Genomic DNA, 12,240 nt, shown 5'->3' on the forward strand with positions numbered 1-12,240 from the left:
ACACATCCATCCACCTACCCATCCACCCATCCACCTACCCACCCATCATGCACTCATCCACCCATCCCCCCACCTACCCACCCATTCATCCAACCATCCACCCACCCACCTCTCCAGCTGTGGCACCTTGGGCAGCTGTTCTGCTCTGTGCTTGCTGACAAGGACACGACCATCCCCAATCACCTCCAGCCAGGTCCTTCCTCCCACATCCCTGCCCCCACTCAGCTTTTTGCTCTGTAGCTGGCAGCTTTGCCTGCTGGGGCTTCAGCAGCGCCCTGTGGAGGCTCTCAGTATTTTGCAAGCTTCTCCTGCATTTCTCAGTTCAAACTCCAAGAGCACCTGAGTCAGCCTGTCTGTGTCTGGCTGCAGGATGTAGACATTGGTCAGGGCTTATCCCTGGTCTGAGGAGGGGAGGCAGGAGGTGGGACCAGGCTGCTGCTCTTAGATAGGATGGTGGGTGGGGTGGTCAGTCAGGGGCTTGTGTCAGGCAGGAAGCTCTGTCCTCTTCATTTGAATATTGCACACACATACAGTAGAATCTCATTATTTGCAGATTCTGTACTTGGAAATTTACCTACTCACTAAAATGTATTTGTAAACCTAAAACCAGTACTTGCTTAAGAACAGTCTGCATCTCTTGAAAATGAAATAAAATAAGATCAATACTTGCTTTTGAGGTGATGCATCCTATGGAGAAAATATGTGTGTTGGACAGGCTCTGAACAGACATGAGTTGTAGTGCTCTTGGCTGGAAGTTTAGTGAAGTATATTAAGAGAAACACATAAATAACTCTATTGTGTACTGATTGGTTGCTGAAAAGGCTGGAGCGGAGGCTCATAGGAACCTGGCCCTCCATTTCCCTTAGGAGCAGAGGTTCGGCATTCACTGAGTCAGTGCTTGCAGCCACACCCTGGAACACAGGACTGGCTGTCACAGATCAAGCTGCTGCATGGCATGCATGAGGTGCCCAGAGCTTGGGTCTACCACACCCAGAGTTTTTACATTCATAGAAACCCACGTAACTACCACCACCCATATCTAACTATGCAACACCTCCAGGGCCCAGAAAGTTCCATTGCATAGCCTCCTCCGTGGGCACCTGCCAAAGCTAACTGCTTTTCTCATCTCTGCCATCATAGATTCATCGTTTTAGCATTGCATGTAAATGTCAACCTTTGCGTCTGGCTTCTTTTGCTCCACACTCTCTGAGACTCATCCATGCGGTGGTGTCCATTGTTCACTCATGTTTCTTGATTTCTGTGAAGGATTTCATTGCACAAACCTATCCGCTGAAAACTGAGGTGCAGAGGCAGGGTGCTGGCAGAGCTGGTGGGCCTCCTTTGGGCACCTCACTGAGCAGGCTGAGCCAGTGCTGGCCGTTGGGAGATGCAGTCCACCTCCCTGCTGACCTCCAGGGAGCCCTCAAGCTGTCCCTCCCCTCCCCAGCCTCCTTCTCGGTTGCCTCAGTTGTCCGGTGGGAATCCAGGTGGGATGCGTGCTGTTCCCCATGGCGGCACGCAGGTTACTTGCATGATGAGCAGAGCTGCTCAGCTTTGAACTGTCTTATGTTGAGGGTCCGTGCCATCTTTTGCTTAAAGAAGGGGTTCTCCAGCTAACGAAGTGGAAAGATACTGGGCCTTGCAACCCTGGTGTTGGGAATTTGAGGGGCTGGAGAGAGCACCAGATGGGCTCCCTGGAGCAGGGAAGTCCCTGAGACCCACCCACACCCCAACCCATAGTCTGCGCACCTGCTTGTAGCTGTGTTCTGACTTGCTCTGCTCCTGGCCTTGAACCCTGCAGACTCAGAAGAGGCAGGGATGGGGCAGCAGAGAAGGGGAGAGGGGGAGAGGGCTCAGGGCAGGGCCTGTAGGCTGATGAACTGGATCCTGCCTGATGATCTTGGAGGGAAGGAAATAAAGTCTAGAATAACTTGCAGGTGATTTTTGGCTACTGGACTGTGTTTGGAAGAGACGTAGTGCCAAGACTTTGTAGGTCTCCAAAGTCTCCAGAGGTAATGCGTGTGTGTGTGTGTGTGTGTGTGTGTGTGGTGTGTATGGTGTGGCAGGGAGTGGGGGCAGGTTTCAGAAGTATTTATGAATGGAATGATGACTGGAATGAAGACACAGCTGTGGGCTGTGACTGTCTGTCCTCCCCTGCGGGCCTTCTCCCTCCTCCTTCACTCTCCCCTCCAGCCTCCCATCTCTCCCTGAACACCTCCCTCTCTGTCCCAAGGCTCCAGGGCCTTCAGGTGTGCTGGTCACTGATATCAGTCTTCTGCTTTGACACCCCTGGTGGGGGCCCCAGGCACCAAGGGAAGCCAGGCTCTTGGAGTGGATGGTGGGAGGCAGGGAGTGGCAGCCCCAGGCACCCCCGGTGGGGGCCCCAGGCACCAAGGGAAGTCAGGCTCTTGGAGTGGACGGTGGGAGGCAGGGAGTGGCAGCCCCAGGCTGGGGCACATAGGAGGATGCATGCTTGGGATTTATTCTGGATGGGCCACCGAGAAGCCACAGAGGGTCACTCTATAAACCAGTTTGTACTGCCTCCCCAGGGCCCCTCCTCCCCTCCACCTGTTCCCTCCCCCACTGCAGCCACCCGCAGACCCCTCCCCCAGGTCTCTGTGTCTTTGAGGACCTTTGCTGCTCCTTGGGTTTTCAACATTAATACTCAGTTTATTAAAGTAGCACATTTAAAATCTCATTTTTGCCAGGCACAGTGGCTCACGTCTGTAATCCCAGCACTTTGGGAGGCCGAGGGTGGACCGCTTGAGCCCAGGGGTTCAAGACCAGCCTGGCCAACACGGGGAAACCCTGTCTCTCTAAAAAATATGAAAATTAGCCAGGCTTCATGGCGTGTGTCTATAGTCCTAGCTACTTGGGAGGCTGAGGCACGAAGATCGCTTGAACCTGGGAAGCCGGGGCTGCAGTGAGCCAAGATCATGCCACTGCACTCCAGCCTGGGTGACAGAGCGATACCCTGTCTCAAAAAATAAAATAAAGTAAAATAAAAAATAATAAAATCACCTTTTCCCCCCCAAATGTTTGGGTTTATTTTACCAATCTTATTCATCTACCAGTCCCTTTCAAGGGGCCTCTCTGGCCTTTTAAAGGAGCTTATGAATGAAGTGCCTTCCATTGTCCTTGTCAGCACTTCGGATGCACACAGGCTTCACAAGCAGAGACTTCACGGTGCAAACCTTTCAGTATCCTGATTCTCGAGTTCTTCAAAAATTCCAATGTTGTCTGAAAAGGCAGCTCAATCATTTCCTTTATTTTCCCTTAATGTCACAGCTCTGAGTCAGCCACACGTGGACGGATCTGTAACAGCAACGATAATAACCACGGAAGCACGTTTCCTACATGTCCAGGTGCCAGCTGCAAGTGCCAGCGCTCAGCACACCGGGTCTCCTTCCATCCTCACTGCCGTGTGCGGTGGGCACGGGGACCCCACTTTACAGAGCACGCTGAGGTCCAGGGAAGGGCAGCACCCTTCCATCCCGGCCCTGAGTGCTGTCTGACCGCGTTACTCTGAGCTATCCCAGGCACACCCAACACTGTGGAGGCCCCAGCCACTAGCACAGACTGAATGCACAGATGACCCCTCAGTTCAACCCAGACACGATAATCCTCGGGTTGGCGGACTTTCTTCCATCCTGGAGGCTAGATTTGTCCGGGAGGGAGGTGAGGATTTCAGGAGTGGCAACGGCTGGAGTGGCCCTTCCCCTAGGTGAGGGCTTGCTTTCACAGTGAGCATTCCTGAGTTAGGGTAAATAATTCCCCAGTTCTTACAGAACCTCCTAGTTTCACTGCTAGCTTGGGAGTAGATCACACTCTTTCTTCTCACCTTGATGGGACCTGCTGCTAGGTTGTAGCTGGATTCTGGCCTGCGTTCTCCCCTCACCTGGCCTGCATTCTCCCCCACCTGGTCTGCGTTCTCTCCTCACCTGGCCTGCGTTCTCTCCTCACCTGGCCTGCAGGCCAGGCATCCCGCCCTGGCTTCCCGTTCCTCCAGGGGTGCTGCCCATCCCGAAGGCCGGATGACTGTCCCTGCTCCCTGCCGCCCTCCTGCCTCCTGGCCCTGCTGTGCGCCCCACTGCTCATCTGGGGCACGTTATCTGCCAGTCTCGGCTTTGCTTAGCCCCAGGCACCATGCTTTTTTAATGGAACGGAATCCATTTGCTCCTGAGCTCTTCCAGGATGACAGGTGACAGATTCCAGAGGGGAGGTGGGAAAGCCAATGTTTCCCTCCTAAAGCCCCTTGGGCAAGGCTCTGACCCAGCCCCCAGGCCCTCCGTGTCCCTCCCCACACTGCTGCCTCCTGTCCGCATCTTCCTGAGCACCCAGCACGCATTCCCTTTCTCCTGCAGAATAATGGGGAGACTTACGGGTTAAAAATAACCCCAAACCCCCATCTGACTCCACATGCACAGGCTGTGCCAATTCCTCACCAGGCACTGGGATCTGTCCCAGGCCGCTGCACAGGCTGCTGGCTCTTCTGGGACCCCCACCCGAGGGAGCTCCTCCAGGCCCTCCTGCCCTCCCTGGAGACCCCCAGCCCCTCCCACTTTCCGCCTTGGAAGAGTGACAGCTGCCCTCCTTCCCACAGCGCCTCCGCCTGGAGTCTCCACTTGCACGCGTCTGGCTCCCTGCCTGGCTCCCCAGTTAGACTTTCAGTTCCAGGCCCAGTGTGGCCAGGCGTCAGCCATGCTGAGCAACCGAGGGGATGTCATGGGCTCCAACCCCCATCCTCACCTGCCCCACCCACCCTGCCTCTCCAGGGGTGCCTTAGAGTGAACCCCAGGCTGTCCCTGCTCTGCACCAGCATGCTGCCCTCCGGGCTCCGCGGCCTTCGGTGTCTGCCTCCTGCACTCAGACGCTTGCAGCCACTCCTCCGCCCCTGTGTCTCCTCCGCTTTCTCGGCTACCGCAGCTTGGTGTTGTCGTTCCTGACCTCTTACCTTGGCCGTATTTTCAAAATAAAGTGGAAATCCAGTCCTAATTTCATGAGACATGGAGTTTGCTGAGAGGGGGCGCAGGTGCCCGTGTGCCCGTAACTAGGGCTTAGCCGAGTGCCTTCTACAGCAGGCCCCCTAGACGCTGCCCCCAGCTCTGAGAGCCAGATGTGATATAACCAGTGATTTGTTTTTCTAAGACCACCAGAGTGGGCACAAAAGAACCAGCGAGTAGGCAAGGCTAAAAGCAAAACTGCAAATTTATTCTTTGGTCATCTAGCTTCAGGGACCGGAGCTGGGGGTGGGGTGGGGGGGGTGGTGGAGTTTCTAATACAGTCCCGACAAGAGTGGGGGCTGAGAAAGCCCACCCCGGGCGCATCTGCTGGGAGCGACTTTTCTAGGAGTGGAAGGGCAATAGGCGGGGCACGGGCATGTCGCTCCGCAGGTGCCACCAGGTAAATCTTGGTCTCCTCGGATTGACATCACCTGGTGCATGCCTGATGAATCTGCACCTTCTCGGGCGTCAGCTGCATTCTCGCACACACGGGAAGAGTTGGTGGTGAAGAAGAACCCAGAAGTGCACCATCCTGCCTCCGTTCGTCCAAACAACCAGCTCCGTGTCCAAGGTCCCCAAGGTGAGGGCCAAGCCTCCACATGGCTTTCTGTGGGTGGCGTCCAGGAGAATGTTCTTGTTCCTCTTTCACCTTTTATTGGCAGTGCTTTATTCAGTGACACAGGGCATTGATGAGGCCCCGTTACAGTGGGGCGCTGAGAGGGCACTTCCCTGTTCCTGCTTGTTTGGGGGTCCTTACCCCTCCCCCGTCCCATTTCCTCCTGCATGTGCCAGTCTGTGGATCCTTCGCAGCCTGGTGCCACCCCCCAGATGGTAGCTCGTGATGTCGACTTCTCTTCCAGGGCCTGGCTCGGGGAGGAGCTGGTGTTTGCTGGGAGAGTGAGTCAGCTGGTAGCTCTGTTTCCTTGGCCTGTGTGGAGTTTCTGTTTAGGAGGCACATGGGTGCTCCACAGTCTGAGTGAGCCCCTCCAGCTGAGACCCCACCTCACTGCCCACCGCGCTCCACCGTCTCCGGTTTCTCTTCTCTGGGTTGGTGTTAGTCAGTCCCACCCACCCTGATGGCAGGCCTCCTCTGTGTGCACGCGTGTGCGTGTGCGCGTGAATTTTCCCTGGGAGGTGGCTCCTGGGCTCCTGAGCGCCGATGAGCCTGATTTGTTTCCAGCCAGGGGTCCCCGCAAGCCCAGCTAGCAGAGCTCGGGGCTTTCTGGGGCTCCCTTATGCCGGCAGAGGGCTGGCTGCATTCTCATCTGATGCTGCTGACTCAAGGCCTGAGTCATTGCCAACCTCCCTGTGGTGGTTGCTGGGCCTGGGGGGTTCTGGGCAGGTTGGGCATTGCGGGTGCATAGGCCCTGGGGGTGGGAGCTGTTGGACCACCGCCCTGCCCTGAGCAGCAAGGAGCCCTGCGTGGGCTGCATTCCAGAGCACAGGCCTGGCCTGGCCTACCTGGAGGGACTCCCCAGAGGCCAGGAGTGGCCCTGTGAACAGCGCAGTCCCGTGGTACAGCGGGAGGGTGCTGTGGCTGGGCCAGTCTGGGTCCTGGCTCTGCTGCTCGTGCTAAGGGAGGAGGCCACCCCTCGTATCGTCTTACGCCCAGTTTCTGCCTCCAAAGAAAGAAGAAGTAAAAACTAAAAGGCAGAAATGAAATCCACAGGCAGACAGCCCGGTGCCGCACCCTGGGCCTGGTAGTTAAAGATCGACCCCTGCCCTAATCGGTTCTGTTATCTATAGATTACAGACATTGTATAGGAATGCACTGTGAACATCCCTATCTTGTTTTGTTCCGATCTAATTACCGGTGCCTGCAGCCCCCAGTCACGTACCCCCTGCTTGCTCAATCAATCCCGACCCTCTCACACGCACCCCTTTAGAGTTGTGAGCCCTGAAAAGGGACAGGAACTGCTCACTCGGGGAGCTTGGCTCTTGAGACAGGAGTCTTGCCGATGCCCCTGGCCAAATAAACCCCTTCCTTCTGTAACTCGGTGTCTGAGGAGTTTGGTCTGTGGCTCGTCCTGCTACAGTGCTGTCTGCTGAGATGGGGTGGTGGTAACAGTCCCACCTCCTAGGGCTGCTGGATGGCAGGTGTGTGTGAAGCCCCCAAGCCGGGCCAAGCTACCATCAATAAAAATGACCCAGATGCCAAGACATGGGTGGGAGGCAGCAGCCTGGTCAACGGCCTGGTCAAAGTCCAGGGTAGGGGCCACAGGGCCGCCTCAGCTGTGTGCAGGGAAGGCTCCTCTGCGCACACTGAGGTGGGAGGGGTGAGAGTCAGAAGAAGGAGGGTGGGTTTGTTCCACAAGCAAGGAAAGGTGACAGAGGCCTTGAGTGCAGCTTGGGGACCCTGATTCACGAGAGTGGATTGGAGGGTCCCCCTTGGTGAGCGGCAGAGGATGGTATGGCCAGGCAGAGGGGGTGAGCTGGGGCAGAGCCGGTGGGATCTGCCGAATGGTAAGGGGATGCGTAAGCGTGAACCTGAGAGAGTGCATATGTTTGGGTAGAGGCCGGGAAATCAGCATTCACTCTTTGCAGAGGGCAGACGTAATTTACAAATGATTGGGGACCCTCAGGAACCCGTCTGGACCTTGTGTTGCCTTCCTCTGGGGCCTCAGTCCTCTGTTCAGCCCAAGACCCCCTAGAGAAGAGCCAGGACATCTGGGGTCTCCCAGGAGCAGCCTGGTCCCCTGCAGTCCTTTTTGGGGCCTGGAGTAGATACTACGGGAGCCACAGAGCTGTGCTGGCCGTGGAATCCTGGGAGCCCTGTTTGCCTCCGTCCCTGTCGGGGCAGCCCAGCTGGAGGTTTTTCCCCATCCATGTGGTGTGGGCCGGGTGCCCTGCCCCAGTGCTGGGCCTGATGGGCACCTAGGGAGGGCAGCTGGGCTGGGCCCACCCTCAGCCACTTCTCCCGGCAGTGCCATCACCCTGCTTACAGATGGACAAGGCCAGGGCCCGGGGCTGGCTTGGCCCACAGAGTGGCTGCTGTAGCTAGGGCTGGGCCCGTGCCTCCCCGACCTGGCTCCACCCATCTCTTGGCATTTCCTTCCCCTTCTCCCCCAGGATGCCCAGCCCTCCCAGCGGGCCGGCTGGGGAATCTCATTACTCCCAACCTGTAGATGCAGAAACTGAAGCCGCAAGAGGGGAGTGGCTGGAGACTGGGAAGGAACCCAGTGGCAAGGTCGGAGTCTGCCCAGCTGGGTGGGGATGAGGCCTCTGTGCAGAGCTGTTGGGAGTCCTGGGGGAGAGTAGAGGGGCCACTGCTAGCAAACAGAGGGTGAACTGGGGCTGGGACCCACCCGGACCTGTGAGCACTGGTGTCCCTGGCCCGGTCACCTTTAGGGCCTCCTGGCAGGAAGCCTGCCACCTGGGCTGGCCCGTCTGGTCCTGGGCACCTGCTCAGGCCTCACAGGAGGGGCTTCCCATGTCAGGGCAGGAGCTTTCAACTGGGGTCTGGGGTCTCTGACCACCCAAGCTCTGCCATGTGGAGTGAAGGGACTTGACCCCTTTGAGCCTCAGTTTCTGCAGCTGTACCTAGGGCTGTGGGGAGGGGGACAGAAGGGAGAAGAAGGGGTGGGGGCGCTGGCAGGTCTTGTTTTGGGGGTTGGGAAGGGGACTGTCAGGAGACCCCAGTTGCTGAGATGGTGTGCATGTGCACAATTGTGTGCCCACATCCCGAGGCACAGCTCCGGGATTACGGCCAGGCAAGAGTGGGGGGCTGACCCCAGTCGGCCACCCCCAGGGGCTTACAGAGCCGCTGGGGGTGCCAGGACTCTCCTGGGCCAAGCCTACCGCAAAGGGAGCGAGGCGGAGAGAGGGAGCCGAGTGGGCGGAGTGGGAGGAGCCACCAGGCGCTCCCAGCAGTGAGGGCTCCTTTGTCTGAGAGAAGGAGCTGAGAGGATCTCTGGGGCTCCCAGGGGAGGCTCTCATAGCGGGAGGAGGAGGGCCGACCGGGGAGCTCAGAGCAGGACCTGGGGCCACGTCGGTGGGCTGCTGTCAGTGTCCTCAGAGATTCCCCGGTGGGTTGGGGCCTGGCTCTGTGGCATTCCACATGGGCCAAGCCTCTTGCTTCTGGAAATTTCTCTTATTTTCCTACCTCCTTGTGTTTTCTGATGGGTCCTTTCTTGGGGTCCCACCTAGGCCTTCCCCTCCCCTTCGCTCAGCCCAGTCTCCTGGGCAGGGTGGCCACCCAGAAGCTAAGAAGCCCTGTGGTCGCCTCTCTGTGTCCCTGAGACCTGGAACTGCAGCCCCGCCCACCTGCCTGCACTCCACCCTCTGCCGTCGCGCGAGGAATTAGCTGCCTATGAGGGGTCCCCTGGGCTGGGGGCCAGGGAAGTGGCTCGGCAGCTCGCAGCCCTGCGTTCTCCAGATGGATTGCAGGAGGGGTGTTCTAGGGAGCCCCCGGGCTCCGCTGTAGGGGAGGGGAGGCTTCGCGCTGCTGCGTGGGGGCCGAGGTGGCAGCTGCGGTGCTGAGTCACGCTCCGGAAAATGAAGGAAGCAGAGTTTCCACCACCATCTGCCTCCTCCTTGGGAGGAGGAGGAAGGGGAGGAGGTGGAAAGAGGTGGAGTAAGGGAGCCGGGCGCAGAGCAGGGCTGCAGGCACGGGGTGGGGGCATCCTGCAGGCCAGTGCCCTGCCTGTCCCAGACCGAGTGGGGTGAGGGCAGGTGGTTCTTCCCGAAGCAGCTCTCACCTCTTCATCAGGGAAGGGGGTGTTCAGTGATCCGCCTAGCAGAACCAGGCCACACCAGGGACTCCCCTCCTCCCTGCCCCACCTGGGGGAACCAAGAGCCTCCAGGGCTCTCCGGAGCTCAGCAGGCTCAGGTGCTAAGTCCCACTGCCCCCGCGTGTGGCCTGGCTGTCCCCAGTCCCCAGAGGCAGTGGGAACGTGACACAAAGTCCTCAGCCAGCCACAGCCTTCTGTCCCCCATAGCGTTAGGAACCTCCAGCCTGCTGGCCGCAGAGTCCAGGGCAGCGGTGGGGGGAGGGGGCTACTCTGAAGGGGGTGTGGTAAGGCCCCACCAGCTCTTCCTCTGGAAGGTGGCTGCTGCCTGTCAAACCCGGGGGTGCGGCCCCTCCTCTTGCCTCCAAAGGACAGGGGTGGATCCCCGGGATGCCCGTATGTCTGGGGAGCCCCCCTTAGCTGCTCTGCCCTCCTGTCCTCCTGGAATGACATGTTTCTCCCCTGTCACGTGCAGATGTGGCAACCAACACCCAAGGCTGGCGGTCCCCCCAGGCCCTCCCCGTGGGTCTCCCCAGTGGCAAAAACGGGAGCTGGGTAGGTCTGTAGGTTTCAGCTCTAGTGACCGCAGACCCCAGCCTCAGCCCTCTCACCCCTCAGGCGGCCCTGGGGCAGGGATCCCTCTTCGTTTCCTAGGCATGTGATTTGCCTCTCTGGTCTTTCTGCTCTTCTACTAGAATGGGTGGTCCTGACACACGGAATCCAGCAGGAATCCTGGGCCGGTTCTGGCGGGGCAGTCCCCCGGCTGCTGTGTGTGGCTCTTCATAAGGACACAGGAGTCAGGAACCTTGTGGCTGCAAAGGCCAGAGACCCGACCTAGTGAGGGCAAAAGAGGGAGGGAATTGATGGGCTGATGTCATAGGAGGCAGGGAAGGTGGCCAGGCCAGGACAGCTGTCCCCGCACCCCCCACAACACCCGCCTCTGACTCTACTTCACCCTGATTGTGCTGTTTCCTCCCCCAGGCTGGGGCCACAGTGGCTGCAGGTCCAGGCTTGCTGCTCCTTGCCCTGGGGCCCTGGGAGGAGGGACAATATTGTTTATGAGAAGTCTTCCCCTAGGAGTAACCCTGGGAACACTGGGGCTCCCAGGCCCACCCTTAAACAGTCTCTGGGAGGAGGACTGGGGAGAGGGAGGTGCTACGAATGGAAGACCCTTTCTAAAACACAAGGTTCAAAAAGCGGGGTGGTAGCCGGGCGCGGTGGCTCAAGCCTGTAATCCCAGCACTTTGAGAGGCCGAGACAGGTGGATCACGAGGTCAGGAGATCGAGACCATCCTGGCTAACACGGTGAAACCCCATCTCTACTAAAAATACAAAAAACTAGCCGGGCGAGGTGGCGGGTGCCTGTAGTCCCAGCTACTCTGGAGGCTGAGGCAGGAGAATGGCGTAAACCCGGGGGGCGGAGCTTGCAGTGAGCTGAGATCCGGCCACTGCACTCCAGCCCAGGCGACAGAGCAAGACTCCGTCTCAAAAAAAAACAAACAAAAAAAAAACAAAAAACAAAAAGTGGGGTGGTAGCTTCTAAGTGCGGGGTCTGCAGGTGCTTCGGACCTGCCTACCTGAGGCCCTTGCCCACGGGCAGAGGTGGCCTTGCTGGAAGGGCGCGGTGCTCATGACCACCTGCCACACTTGTGTCAGACTGGACACAGGGCTGTGGAGGCCTCCGAAGGGCTGCTGGGGAGGCGCTGGCAAGCCTGGCCTGGCCATCAGGATGATCAGGGTCCAGAGACAACTCCTTGGTGCTGGGAGTGGAGAGGTCACCTTTGTGTGATGTCTGATTGGTGCTGGGAAGTCAAGGATCCTGGCAGGCAGGGCTTTGAAGTCTGCAGGCAAGTCACCCCCCACCACCCCTAGCAAGGCACCCAGGTCCGGGACATGTAACTTGTGTGGCAGCGCATGGGGCTTCCTCTTCCTGGAGCATAACCAAACGTTCCCATTTTACAGATTCAGAATCTGAGCAGGAGAGTCCCAGAGGAGATAAGAGTGTCAGAGCTGGGAATTTTCCCATCACCTGGCACTTCATTTACTCCCACTCTGGCCCCGTCATGGGGCACGTAAGGCTGCTTAGTGTTAAAACCTCTTACGTAGTCCAAATCCCATTCATTCACCTACCATCCAGGCATCCACCCATCTATCCACCAATCTGTCTACTCTTCCACCCACCCAGCCAACCTGCTCCATCCATCCATCCATCCATCCACTCATCCATCTACTCACTCATCCACCGATCCACCCATCCATCACCTATTCACCCACCAACCCACCCACCCCCATTATCCATCTGTCCATCCATCCATCTATTCATCCATTCACCCACCACCATCTGTCCATCTAACCACCTACCCACACATCCACCCACCCAATCCATCCATCTGTTCATTCATCCACCCACCATCCATCCATCCACCCATCCACCCACCATCCATCCATCCACCCATCCACCCACCATCCATCCATCCACCCATCCACCCACCATCCATCCATCCACCCAT

The sequence above is a fragment of the Piliocolobus tephrosceles genome, chromosome 6 (assembly GCF_002776525.5).
Source record: "Piliocolobus tephrosceles isolate RC106 chromosome 6, ASM277652v3, whole genome shotgun sequence".
Classification (NCBI taxonomy): domain Eukaryota; kingdom Metazoa; phylum Chordata; class Mammalia; order Primates; family Cercopithecidae; genus Piliocolobus; species Piliocolobus tephrosceles.